General features: G+C 45.7%; 1 protein-coding gene across 3 annotated transcripts in view; it reads left to right on the forward strand.

The window, feature by feature from the left end:
• The window catches only part of LOC147114980 (ATP-binding cassette sub-family C member 9-like), a 332,333-nt gene that overhangs the window by 6,150 nt on the left and 311,811 nt on the right, over positions 1-14,372 (forward strand). For 2 of the 3 annotated variants that reach the window (XM_085993156.1, XM_085993155.1), the window contains exon 2: positions 11,692-11,758. The exons of the other annotated variant lie outside the window; for it this stretch is intronic. The gene's annotated coding sequence lies outside the window, so the exon portion shown is untranslated. The remainder of the gene's footprint in view (positions 1-11,691; positions 11,759-14,372) is intronic. 3 annotated transcript variants of the gene reach the window in all.

Below are 14,372 nucleotides of genomic sequence, written 5' to 3' on the forward strand. Positions count from 1 at the left end.
CAGAGGAGATTTACGAGGATGTTACCCTGGCTGGGGAATTTTAGCAATGAGGAAAGATTGGATAGGCTGGGGTTGTTTTCTTTGGAACAGAGGAGGCTGAGGGGAGACCTAATTGAGGTGTATAAAATTATGAGGGGCCTAGATAGAGTGGATAGTAAGGACCTATTTCCCTTAGTAGAAGGATCAATAACCAAGGGGCATACATTTAAAGTAATTGGTCGGAGGTTTAGAGGGGAATTGAGGAGAAATTTTTTCACCCAGAGGGTGGTGGGGGTCTGGAACTCTGTCTGAAAGGGTAGTAGAGGCAGAAACCCTCATCACATTTAAAAAGTACTTGGATATGCACTTGAAGTGCCCTAGCCTACAAGGCTACAGACCAAGTGCTGGAAAGTGGGATTAGGGTGGATAGCGCTTTGTTGGCCGGCACGGATAAAGTGGGCTGGATGGCCTCCTTCTGTGCTGTAAATTTATATGATTCTATGATCAGGTTTGACTGTGGAACAATAGACTTTTACTCACTGTCGTGTAAAATGTGTTTTTCAGATTAAATTTCTGATTAAGTGGCGTGTGCTACAAATATTTGCCATTTAGTTATTTCTGTCCTCAGCTTATAGAAATATTGATGGTGAGCTACTATGATGGTTCAGTGGATAAATACCCCATGTGGTGTGATACTAAAACGGTTAGAGCAGGAAGGTGCAGTATTTAATCTCCAACATGTGGAGTTAGTTGATCTTGGAGGAATGATGGGGGATACCACGGTTGGCCTCACTATCTCCAAGTCAAAGAAGGGGAAAAAGTCAGAAATGGTTTCAGCTTTTGATTAATCTCCAGTAATCTGTTTTGGAATGTGTGTGAGGATTAAGTCAGTCTTGTAATGCCTCATGGTTGATTAACCCTCCTGATATTCACTGCCTAGACCCGTTTGAGGAATAGGCACTTTGGTGAAATACTGGCGAATTCCACAGCACTTGTGGAACTGTATCTTTTCAGGAACGGAGATTTTGGATGTATCTGGATGAAAAATTAAAGGAGGAGAGAAAATTTCCTGATCAAAGCTACCATTTTATTGCAAACAGCATGCTATATAGACAGAGCTGAGCGATCCCACAACCAACTGATCAGGTCACAGCTCTGCAGTCCAACCACATCCATTGTGCTGAATGGTGGTGGACAATTAATCAACTAAAGGGGGAAGGAGGAGGAGGCTGTATGAACATCCCCATTGTCAGTGATGGCAGAACCCAGCATGTGAGTACAACAGACAAGGCTAAAGTGTTCGCAATCATTTCATCTAGAAGTGCCAAGTGGATGATCCTTCTTGGCCTCTTCTTAGGTCCCTACCATCACAGATGCCAGTCTTCAGCCATATCAAGAAATGGCTGAGCGCACTGGACACAGCAAAGGCTATGGATTCTGTCAGCATCCCAGCTATAGTGCTTCAGAACTAGCCATGGCCCTAGCCAAGCTGTTCCAGTACAGCTGCGACACTGGCATCTACCCGAAAATGTGGAAAATTTTCCAGGTATGTCCTGTCCACAAAAAGCAGAAAAAAATCTAACCCGGCCAATTGCCGTCCTATTAACCTACTCTCAATCATCAACAGTGCTATCAAGTGGCTCTTACTCACCAATAACATGCTCACCGATGTGCAGCATGGGTTCTGCCAGGACCAGTCAACTCCAGACCTCATTAAATCCTTGGTCCAAATATGGACAAAAGAGCTGAATTCCAGAGGTGAGGTGAGAGTGACTGCCTTGACATCAAGGCAGCATTTGACCGAGTGTGGCATCAAGGAGCCCTAGTAACTCTGAAGTCAGTGGTGAAATGGGCAGTCACATGGCAGATGAAATTTAGCGCAGAGAAGTGTGAAGTGATTCATTTTGGAAAGAAGAATGAGGCAAGGCAATATAAACTAAATGGAAAAATTCTGGAAATACTCAGGTCAGGCAGCATCTGTGGAGAGAGAAACTGAGTTAACGTTTCAGGTCAATGACCTTTCATCAGAACTAGAAAAAGTTAGAGATGTAACAGATTTTAAGCAAGTCCAGAGGCAAGGTAAGGGGGGAGGAAATAACAAAAGGGAAGGTCTGTGATAGGGTGGAAGGCAGGAGAGATTAAATGACAAAAGGAATGATGGTGCAAGGAAAAAAGAGATGGTAATGGGACAAGTAAAGAAAGAAAAGATGGGTCTAGAGGAAGTGTAAATGGGAATAACGGAATCATCAACAGCTGCCATCTGGAAAAAATGGGAGCAGAGGTTCTGATCTGAAATTGTTGAAGGGAAGAGGTAAAAGGGCAGGTGTTGCATCTCCTGCGCTTGCATGAGGAGATGCCATGGGAAGGGGTGTTGGGGGTGATTGAGGAATGGACCAGGGTGTCGCAGAAGGAACAGTCCCTTTGGAATGCTGAGAGGGGAGGGGTAGATGCGTTTGGTGGTAGGATCACGCTGGAGGTGGCGGAAATGGCGGAGGATGAGCTGTTGAATGTGGAGGCTGGTGGGGTGGGAGGTGAGGACAAGGGAAATCCTATCATGGTTCTGGCAGGGAGAGCAGAAGTGTGGGAAGTGGAACAGACATGGTCAAGCGCCCTGTCAACTACGGTGGAGGGGAATCCTTTGGTTGAGGAAAAAGGAAGACATGTTGGAAGCACTAGTATGGACAGTGGCATCGTCTGGACAGATGCGACAGAGATGGAGAAACTGGGAGACACGAATAGAGTCCTCACAGGAAGCAGGGTGGAAGGAACTGTAATTAATGTAGCTATGGGAGTCAGTGGGCTTCTAGTTGATACTGTATTGATCAATAGCCTATCCCCAGAAATGGAGACATAGAAGTTGAGGAAGGGAAGAGTCGGAGATGGACCATGTAAAGGCGAGGGAAAGGTGGAAATTGGAAGCAAAGTTGATTACATTTTTTAGTTTGGGGCGAGAGCAGGAAATGGCACCGATACAATCATCAATGTACTGGAAAAAGAGGCGAGGGAGGGAATCTGAGTAGGACTGGGACAAAGAATGTTCCTCATATCCCACGAAAAGGCAGGCACAGCTAGGACCTGTATGGGTTCCCATAGCAACACCTTTTTTATTTGGAAGAAGTAGTGGAGTCAAAGGAGAAGTTGTTCAATGAGAGAACACGTTCAGCTAGGTGGAGGCGGGTGGTGGTGGATGGGGACTTGGTTGGGCCTCCGTTCAAGGAAGAAGTGGAGGGCGTCGTAAGAGAGAGAGACCGACCTGGGGGTGTACGTACATAAGTCTTTGAAGGTGGCAGGACAAGTTGAGAAGGCTGTTAAACAGATATAGTATCCTTGACTTTATAAATAGAGCCATAGAGTTCAAAAGCAAGGAAGTTTTGCTAAACTTTTTTAAAACACTCGTTAGGCCCCAGCTGGGGTATTGTCCAATTCTGGGCAACACACTTTAGGATGGATGTCAAGTCCTTGGAGAGGTTACAGGAAAGATTTACTAGAATGGTACCAGGGATGAGGGACTTTAGTTATGTGGAGAGACTAGAGAAATGAGTTGTTCTCCTTAGAGCAGCGAAGGTTAAGAGAGATTTGATAGATGTGTTCAAAATCATGAATGGTTTTGGGTTTGATAGAGTAAATAAGGAGAAACTGATTCCAGTGGCAGAAGGATTGGCAACCAGAGCGCACAGATTTAAGGTGATTGGCTAAAGAACCAGAGACGATATAAGGAAAAATGTTTTAATGCAGCGAGTGGTTTGATCTGGAATGCACTGCCTGAAAGGGTGGTGGAAGCAGATTCAATAATAACCTTTAAAAGGGGGTTGGATAAATACTTGAAGAGGAAAAATTTGCAGGGCTATGGGGGAAAGAGCATAGGAGTGGGAGTAATTTGGTAGCTCTACCAAAGAGTCGGCACAGGCACGCTGGGGCGATTCGCCTCCTTCTGTGATGTATCATTCTATGATTCTAATAGGGATTAGTGGAAATCCTTTCAGTGGCTGGAGTCATACCTAGCAAAAAGAAAGATGCTGGAGTCCATCTAGAGTCCATTATTATAAAAGATGTAATAGCAGAGCACTTGGAAAACAGTGACAGGATCGGACAAAGTCAACATGGATTTACAAAAGGTAAATCGTGCTTGACTAATCTACTGGAATTTTTTGAGGATGTAACTGATAAAATAGATAAGGGAGAACCAATGGATGTGGTGTATTTGAACTTTCAGAAGGCTTTTGATAAGGTCCCGCATAAGAGATTAGCATGTAAAGTTAAGGCACATGGGATTGGGGGCAAGGTATTGACTTGGATAGAGAACTGGTTGGCAGACAGAAAGCAAAGAGTTGGAATAAACGGGTCTTTTTCCGAGTGGCAAGCAGTGACTAGTGGGGTACCGCAGGGATCGGTCCTTGGACCCCAGCTATTCACAATATATATTAATGATCTGGACAAGGGAACTAGATGTAATATCTCCAAATTTGCAGACGACACAAAGCTGGGTGGGCGTGTGTGCTGTGAGGAGGATGCCGAGAAACTCCAGGATGATTTGGACAGGTTGGGTGATTGGGCAGAAGCATGGCAGATGCAATATAACATGGTTAAATGTGAGGTTATCCACTTTGGTGGCAAAAACAGGAAGGCAGATTATTATCTGAATGGCAATAGATTGGGAGAAGGGTAAGTGCAACGAGACCTGGGTGTCCTTGTGTACCAGTCGCTGAAGGTAAGCATGCAGGTGCAGCAGGCGGTTAAGAAGGCAAATGGTATGTTAGCCTTCGTAGCGAGAGGGTTTGCGTACAGGAACAAGGATGTCTTGCTGCAGTTGTACAGGGCCTTGGTGAGACCACATCTTGAGTATTGTGCGCAGTTTTGGTCGCCTTATCTGAGGAAGGATGTTCTTGCCATGGAAGGAGTTCAGTGAAGATTCACCAGGCTGATACCTGGGATGGCAGGAATGACGTATGAGGAGAGATTGGGTCGATTGGGCTTATACTCGCTGGAGTTTAGAAGAATGAAAGGGGATCTCATTGAAACTTATAAAATTCTGACAGGACTAGACAGACTAGATGCAGGAAGGATTTTCCCGATGGTCGGGGAGTCCAGAACCAGGGGTCATAGTGTAAGGATAAGGGGTAAGCCATTTAGGACAGAAATGAGGAGGAATTTCTTCACCCAGAGAGTGGTGAACCTGTGGAATTCTCTACCACAGAAGGCAGTAGAGGCCAATTCATTAAATATATTCAAGAAGGAGTTGGATATATTTCTTAAGGCTAAAGGGATCAAGGGGTATGGGGAGAAACAGGGACCGGGTACTGAATTTGGATGATCAGCCATGATCGCATTGAATGGCGGAGCAGGCTCGAGGGGCCGAATGGCCTACTCCTATGTTCTATGTTGTTGGGGGCTAATCATCTCAGCCTCAGGACATCGCTGCTGGAGTTCCTCAGGGCAGCATCCTAGGCCCAACTTTCTTCAGATGCTTCAGTGGTGATCTTCCCTGTAGCATAAGGTCAGAAGTGGGGCTGTTCATTGAGGATTGCACAGTGTTCAGTTCCATTTGCAATTCCTCCATGCACACATGCAGTGAAGCCTGGACAACATCCAGGCTTGGGCTGATAAGTGGCAAGTAACATTTGTGCCACACAAGTGTCAGGCAATGAGCATCTCCAACAAAAGAGACTCTAACCAACTCCCCAACATTCAATGGCATTACCATTACTGAATCCCCACCATCAACATTCTGGGGATCATGATTGATCAGAAACTTAACTAGACCATCCATGTAAATGCTGTGTCCACTAGAGCAGGTTAGAGGCTGGGCATTCGGTGGCGGGTGGCTCATCTGACTACCCAAATCCTCTCCACCACCTACAATGCACAAGTCAGGAATGTGATGGGATACGCTTTACTTACTTGGATGGGTGCATCTGCAACAACAGTCAAGAAGCTCAACACCATCCAGGACAAAGCAGTCCGCTTGATCGACAGCTCATCCACCACCTTCACATCCACTGCCACCACCGTCGGTGCATCATGGCTGCAGTGTGTACCATCTACAAGATGCACTGCAGCAACTTGCCAAGGCTTCTTTGGCAGCACCTTCCAAACTTGTGATCTCTGCCTCCTAGAAGGACAAAAGTAGCAGGTGCATGGGAACACCATTATCTTAACGTTCCGCTTCAAGTCGCAAACCATCCTGACTTGGACATATATCGCCGCTCAATCAAATCAAAATCAAATCAACTTTTATTGTCATTGTTAGTGCACAAGTGCAGTACAACGAAATGTAGGCTTGCGGCTCCCGAGAGTGTACATTTGGATTAAGACATTTAAACATTCAACATACATTTGGCTTGTAGTATATTAACATAAATATAACCATAATAAAGTGCATTGGCAGATGTGCAGGCTTTAGAGTTTATTTGTGGAGTTCAGTAGGATGACAGCCCTGGGAAAGAAGCTGTTCCTAAATCTGGTCGTACGGGTGCGAATGCATCTGTAGCGTCTCCCAGATGGCAGGAGGGTGAACAGACTGTGGCTGGGGTGGGTAGGGTATTTGATGATGGACCGTGACCTCCGTAGACAGCGTTTCTGGTATATGTGCTCTATGGTCGGTAGCCGGGTGCCGGCAATGCGTTGGGCATCATTGCTGGGTAAATGTCCTGGAACTCCCTACCTAATAGCACTGTGGGAGTACCTTCACCATACGGACTGCAATGGTGCAAGATGGTGGCTGACCACCACCTTCTCAAGGGCAACTAGGGATAGGCAATAATTGCTGGACTTGCTAGCGACACCCATATCCCAAGAATTAACTTTTAAAAACTGTGGCCTAGAGTTTCTGCTAGTTTGCGTTGGTTTTACCAGCACAATTCGCCTGAAATCGACCAAGCCAGCATAAAAGAGGAATTTTAAGCACAAGTTACGTTGAGTGTAAATTGAGTTTCCACGATCTTTAACACTAGTTTAATAAAACTGCGCTGAAAGCCGGTCCTGACCACAAAACTGGCCACCCCCCCCCCCCCCCCACCAGATGGAAACGGTGAGCTGGCGAGTTTTGGTGATTGCGACTGTTTGAGGAGACTCTTCAAATTAAGCACATTTTTTAGGCACGTTTTAAAAGCTTTTAAATATTTAAAAAAAAATTATTTCACCACAAAACTGACCAGTGTACACCAATGAAACTGTAAATGGTTCAGTATCGTTTTAGTGATTTTTAAATCCGGTTACTCCCAGGTGGTGGACTCGACGCTCTTATTAAAAATGCTTAATTTTTTGAGACAAACCCATTTTCAGCTGTATTAATAAAACTGCACCAAGATGCCACACTGAAATACATCAAGGAATATTTTTTAATGCAAAAAAAACCCAATTATGTTCTATTACATCAGTAATAAGCCAGTATAACTTGACCAGTGCGACTGGAGCAACATTATTCAAAATGCCTCCGGAATCAAGACTTTTGTCAGTGGATTATGTGTAATCATGTCATAATACAGGATGCTGTATGTTAGACCTTCACTATAACTCTGATATGCCATGACCGAAACCACATAACCACTTTCTTGTGTGGTGCTCAAAGATGAAATTATAGAGGGGCTTTTTCTTTTGATCCTGTGCACCATGAAGTCCACTTAAGGGAGTATATAAAAATAATTTCCTCAGAACAACCTACTCACCTTAGCTTGTGGAATTTGCCACTCTTTGATTTCTGCCTGCACTGAATTGGTAGGTATGACTTCTGAGCTGAAACATGAGAAGCTGTCAGAAATTAGCTGAAAAATTGATACTGAAGAAGCAACTAAAACCTGAACTCCCAATTCTCCTGACCCTTTCCCATGATGGTCAGTTCCTGCCTTGCCTCTCAGCAATAAATTTCCCACTCGTTACGTTCCTGATATCAGTTGGGTATTGGGGAAGATTCGGGCCAGAGATCAGGTACTTTGCCACAGGTAAGGAAAAATTCTGAGAGCACGTAAGCCCATGTTGTTCTTGATCATCTTCTATAGCCAGTTATATAGGGATGTTGGCAGAAGCCTTGGAGTAGGTTGCCTGCCCACACTCTTGATCGACTCAATGTGAACGGAGCGGGTGAGGAGAGAGCAACAGCTTTTACTTGCATTATTTCACAAGCCAGCACTGAAACATTAAATCTCATAGCTAGCCTTGGGAACAGTGTAGAATCACTGATTGCAAAGCAAGGCATTAAGATGTTAGGGCTTTAATTCACTCTTTCTCCCACCCCCTCCTCCATTTTCTTCCTTCTTCTTTAGTAGGTATTGACTTTTCTTTAATCGTTTATGGGATGTGGGCATCGCTGGCAAGGCCAGCATTTATTGCCCAGCCCTAATTGCCCTTGAGAAGGTGGTGGTGAACTGCTGCAGTCCGTGTGGTGAAGGTACTCCCACAGTGCTGTTAGGGAGGGAGTTCCAGGATTTTGACCCAGCGACGATGAAGGAACGGCGATATACTTCAAAGTCAGGATAGTGTGTGACTTGCAGGTGGTGGCGTTCCCATGTGCCTGCTGCCCTTGTCCTTCTAGGTGGAAGACGTCGCGGGTTTGGGAGGTGCTGCCGAAGAAGCCTTGGCGCGTTGCTGCAATGCATCTTGTTAGATGTTACACACTGCAGCCACGGTACGCTGGTGGTGGAGGGAGTGAATGTTTAAGGTGGTGGATGGGGTGCCAATCAAGCAGGCTGCTTTGTCCTGGATGGTGTCGGGCTTCGAGTATTGTTGGAGCTGCACTCATCCAGGCAAGTGGAGAGTATTCCATCACACTCCTGACTTGTGCCTTGTAGATGGTGGAAAGGCTTTGGGGAGTCAGGAGGTGAGACACTCGCCGCAGAATACGTAGCCTCTGACCTGCTCTTGTTGCCACAGTATTTATGTGGCTGGTCCAGTTAAGTTTCTGGTCAATGGTGACCCCCAGGATGTTGATGGTGGGGAATTCGGCGATGGTTAGACTCTGAGGAACTCCTGCAGCGATGTCCTAGGGCTGTGATGATTGACCTTCAACCACCACAACCATCTTCCTTTGTCCTAGGTATGACTCCAGCCAGTGGAGAGTTTTCCCCCCCGATTCCCATTGACTTCAGTTTTACTAGGGCTCCTTGATGCCACACTCGGTCAAATGCTGCCTTGATGTCAAGGGCAGTTACTCTCACCTCACCTCTGGAATTCAGCTCCTTTGTCCATGTTTCGACCAAGGCTGTGATGAGGTCGGGAGCCAAGTGGTCTTGGCGGAACCCAAACTGGGCATCAGTGTGCAGGTTATTGGTGAGTAAGTGTCGCTTGATAGCACTGTCGATGACACCTTCCATCACTGCTGATGATTGAGAGTAGACCAATGGGGCGGTAATTGGCTGGATTGGATATGTCCTGCTTTTTGTGGACAGGACATACCTGGGCAGTTTTCCACATTGTCGGACAGATGCAATGTTGTAGCTGTACTGGAACAGCTTGGATAGGGGCGCGGCTAGTTCTGGAGCACAAGTCTTCGGCACAATAGCCGGGATATTGTCGGGGCCCATAGCTTTTGCTGTATCCAGTGCGCTTAGCCATTTCTTGATATCACGTGGAGTGAATTGAATTGACTGAAGACTGGCTTCTGTGATGGTGGGGATCTCAGGAGTAGGTCGATATGGATCATCCACTCTGCACTTCTGGCTGAAGATGGTTGCAAATGCTTCAGCCTTGTCTTTTGCGCTCACGTGCTAGGCTCCATATTCATGGAGCCTCCTCCTCCCGTTAGTTGTTTAGTAGTCCACCACCATTCATGACTGGATGTGGCAGGACTGCAGAGCTTTGATCTGATCCGTTGATTGTGGGATTGCTTAGCCCTGTCTATAGCATGCTGCTTCTGCTTTTTGCATGCATGTAGTCCTGTGTTGCAGCTTCCCCAGGTTGGCACCTCATTTTTAGGTATGCCTGGTGCTACTCCTGGCATACTCTTCTACACTCCTTATTGAACCAGGATTGGTCCCCTGGCTTGATGGCAATGGTAGAGTGAGGGATATGCCGGGCCATGAGATTACAGATTTTGTAGTGGAATACAATTCTGCTGCTCATTCTTCTTGGCTTGTCTGCAGCCTTTGACATGGTTGACCACTCCATCCTCCAACGTCAATGCCGTCGTCAAGCTGGGTAGGACTGCACTTGCATGCTTCCATTCTTATCTAACTAATCGTAGCCAGAAAATCACCTGCAATGGCTTCTCTTTCCGCTCCCGCTAGACTTGACTATTCCAACGCACTTCTGGCTGGCCTCCCACATTCCACTCATTCGTAAACTTGAGGTCATCCAAAACTCGCTGCCCGTGTCCTAACTCGCACCAAGTCCCATTCGCCCATCGCCCCTGTGCTCGCTACCTAGTTTTGAGCTGTTGGATCTGTCCTGAATCCATCCCATTTAGCATGGTGGTAGTGCCACACAACATGGTGAAGGGTGTCCTCCGTGTGAAGATGGGACTTTGTCTCCACAATGACTGTGCAGTGGTCACTGCTACCAATACTGTCATGGACAGATGCATCTGCGACAAGTAGATTGGTGAGGACGAGGTCCAGTAGGTTTTTACCCTCGTGTTGGTTCTCTCACCACCTGTCGCAGGCCCAGACTGGCAGCTATGTCCTTCAGGACTTGGCCAGCTCGGTCAGTAGTGGTGCTACCGAGCCATTAGTCGTGATGGACATTAAAGTCCCCCACACAGAGTACATTCTGTGCCCTTGCTACTCTCGGTGCTTCTTCCAAGTGTTGTTCAACATGGAGCAGTATTGATTCATCAGCTGAGGGAGGGCGGTAGGAGGTTTCCTTGCTCATGCTTGACCTGAAGCCATGAAACTTTATGGGGTCCGGAGTCAATGTTGAGGACTCCCAGGGCCACTCCTTCCCGACTGTATACCACTGTGCCGCCACCCCTGGTGGGTCTGTCCTGCCAGTGAAATGTATGATTCTGTGAGTATGACTGTATCAGGCTGTTGCTTGACTAGTCTATGAGACAGCTCTCCAAATTTTGGCACCAGTACCCAGATGTTGGTGAGGAGGACTTTGCAGAGTCGACTGAGCTGGGTGTGCCGTTGCCGTGTCCATAGCCGGTGCCGAGGTCGATGTTGGGTGGTCCGTCCGGTTTCTTTCTTTCTTATTGTGTTTCCTAGCGGTTTGTTACAACGGAGTGGCTTACTGGGCCATTTCAGAGGGCAGTTAAGAGTCAACCACATTACTGTGGGTCTGAAGTCACATATAGGCCAGACCGGGTAAGGATGGCAGATTTCCTTCCCTAAAGAACATTAGTGAACCAGATGGTTTTTTTCGACAATCCGATAGTTTCAATGGTCACCATTACTGACACTAGCTATTTATTCCAGATTTATTTAATTAACTGAATTTAAATTCCCCAGCTGCCGTGGTGGGATTTGAACTCATGTCTCTGGATCATTAGTCCAGGCCTCTGGATTACTAGTCCAGTGACATTACCACTAAGCTACCTATATGGCGCAAAGGAGTGAAGACCTTCTCTTCTAAAAATGAAACAATTTTTACTTCTTTAAAAGACACTTGCTGAGATATGGTACCACAGGCACTTCATCCATCTGACCTTCACCCAAATGTCTCTTCTAGTGTTGGCAGAATATTCGCCTGTGCAGGGTATCAGACATCCTAATGCTACCCTCACCTGAAACACGTGGGCACTTGCTGATTTTCTTTTTCTCTTTCTACCCTGGGACACTGCAGCCAGTTGTAGAACTACAATTGTCACCACGGTTGAGATCAGCTAACTCGGCACAGGCTAGAAACTGAGGTAAGATATTTAAATCAGTTTTTTTTAATATAAATTAATGAACTGGAGGGAGCGGTGAATGAATACTCAAGCCAAAAGACATTTTGGGATATTGCCCTGAAATATATTGCTATTAAAAGGGAAATAGAGAATATATAATGTGCAGCAGTGTGAAGATTCTGGGGATGAAATTGCTCATCTGTAAGTGTTTTTCATTTTGAGCCCTCGTAACTACAGTATAATCGGGAGGTTACTGTGGGTAAAATTCTTTTTACAAAGATTACATTTTGTTCAATTATATCATGTGAGCAGTCATTTTATGACTTGCAGTACACGAACTTTATACTTTATGTAACTCAAATGACCCTTACTGGGAATCAGCAGGATTTGTTTTTGTGTGGGAAGTATTTCTGCTTTTGAGATTCTTTAACCTCTTGGCCTCAGCTGGCGGGGGAAGGGGAGCCAATTCCATAACAATTAAATACCTATATGGCGCAAAGGAGTGAAGACCTTCTCTTCTAAAAATGTAACAATATTTACTTGTATAAAAGGATTTCATCCAGCTTTTTCTATTGCTCTATGTTTGTATCTGACAACAGCATTACAGCCAAAGCGATCTCTTCCATGTTCATAACAGGCTGGAATAGGCTGTCTACAAGAAGTTTACTTCCAGTTGTAATTATTGATCTTCAAAACCTGTCACCTATTTTAAATGTCTGTCCTACCCCAAAACCCTCTGAGTGAAGAAATTCCTCCTCATCTCAGTCTTAAATGGCAGATCCCTTGTCCTGAGACTATGCCCCCTAGTTCTAGACTCTCCAGCCAGAAACAACCTCTCAGCATCTACCCTGTCAATCCCCCAAATAGTATAGGCACAATCTACTCAATCGTTCCTCATAGGACAACTCTCTCATCCCAGGAATCAATCTAGTGATCCTTCGATGCACCGCCTCTAAGGCAAGTATATCCTTCCTCAGATAAGGTGACCGAAACTGCACGGTACCCCAGGTGTGGTTTCACCAAAGCTCTGTACAATTGTTGCAAGACTTCCTTACTCTTGTACTCCAAGCACCTTGCAATAAAGGCCAACATGCCATTTGCCTTCCTAATTGCTTGCTGTACCTGCATGCTAACACTGTATTCCTGTAAATCTCTCTGAACACCAATATTTAATAGTTTCTCACCATTTAAGAAATATTCTGTTTTTCTATTCACAAAATGAATAACCTCACATTTCCCCACATTATACTCCATCTGCTACCTTATTGCCCACTCACGTAACCTGTCTGTATCCCTTTGCAGGCTCTTTGTGTCCTCATAGCTTACTTTCCCACCTAGCTTTGTATCAGAAGCAGACTTGGATACATTGCACTCAGTCCCTTCATCTAAGTAATTAATATTGATTGTAAATCGCTGAGGCTAAGCACTGATCCTTGCGGCACCGCATTAGTTACAGCCTGCCAACCTGAAAATGACCCATTTATCCCTGCTCGCTGTTTTCTGTCGGTTAACCAATCTTCTACCCAACCCCTATGAGCCCTTATTTTATGTAGCAACCTTTTAGGTGACACCTTATCGAATGCCTTTTTGAAATCCAAATATGCTGCATCCACTGGTTTCCCCTTTATCTACTGTGCTAGTTACATCCTCAAAAAACTCTTTTGACAAACACCATTTCCCTTTCATAAACAACAACTTGTATTTATATAGCTCCTTTAACGTAGTAATACATCCCAAGGCACTTCACAGGAGTATTATAAGACAAAAAATGTGACACTGAGCCACATAAGGAGAAATTAGGGCAGGTGACCAAAAGCTTGGTCAAAGAGGTAGACCTTAAGGAATGTCTTAAAGGAGGAAAGAGAGGCGGCGAGGTTTAGGCAGGGAATTTCAGAGCTTCGGGCCTAGGCAACAGAAGGCACGGCCACCAATGGTTGAGCAATTTTAAAATCGGGGATGCGCAAGAGGGCAGAATTAGAGGAGTGCGGATATTTTGGAGGGTTGTGGGACTGGAGGAGATTACAGAGATAGGGAGGGGCTAGGCCATGGAGGGATTTGAAAACAAGGATGAGAATTTTGAACTCGAGGCGTTGCTTAACGGGGAGCCAATATAGGTCAGCGAGCACCGGGGTAATGGGTGAACCGGACTTGGTGCAAGTTAGGACACGGGCAGCCAAGTTTTGGATGACCTCAAGTTTACATAGAGTAGAATATGGGTGGCCGGCCAGGAGTGTATTAGAATAGTCAAGTCTAGAGGTAACAAAAGGCACGAGGGTTTCAGCAGCGGATGAGCTGAGGCAAGGGCGGAGACAGGCGATGTTACAGAGGTGGAAATAGACGGTCTTAGTTATGCTGCGGATATGTGGTCAGAAGCTAATTTCGGGGTCAAGTGTAACACCAAGGTTGCAAACCATGTGCTTCAGCCTCAGACAGATGTTAGAGAGAGGGATGGAGTTAGTGGCTAGGGAACGGAATTTGTGGCGGAGACGGAAAACTATGGCTTTGGTCTTCCCAATATTTAATTGGAGAAAATTTCTGCTCATCTAGAACTGGATGTCGGTTAAGTAGTCTGACAATTTAGCGGGGTTGAGAGAAGTGGTGGTGAGGTGGAGCTGGGTGTCGTTAGCGTACATGT

The sequence above is a fragment of the Somniosus microcephalus genome, chromosome 7, assembly GCF_052327205.1.
Source record: "Somniosus microcephalus isolate GS21.2 chromosome 7, FLI_Smic_1.0, whole genome shotgun sequence".
NCBI lineage: Eukaryota > Metazoa > Chordata > Chondrichthyes > Squaliformes > Somniosidae > Somniosus > Somniosus microcephalus.